This window comes from Octodon degus, unplaced genomic scaffold (genome assembly GCF_000260255.1).
Source record: "Octodon degus isolate 3935 unplaced genomic scaffold, OctDeg1.0 scaffold00116, whole genome shotgun sequence".
Taxonomy (NCBI): Eukaryota; Metazoa; Chordata; class Mammalia; order Rodentia; family Octodontidae; genus Octodon; species Octodon degus.
Window position 1 is genome coordinate 2,255,738 of NW_004524692.1, and position 205 is coordinate 2,255,942.

Below are 205 nucleotides of genomic sequence, written 5' to 3' on the forward strand. Positions count from 1 at the left end.
TGGATTAGCTGCTTGGATCTATCCTCTGCACTCTCCCCTGCAGGGATTGCAGCTGCAGGATTACACCTCAGGCATGTATGCCAGGCCTGAGCTGTGCCTGGAGGGCGCAAGGTGAAGTAGGAGGAAGAGGAAGCTCTCCACACACACTCACGGGACCTGGGCTAGGACTGTGGCTGGGGGCTCCGGGACGGGGCAAAAATTCCTA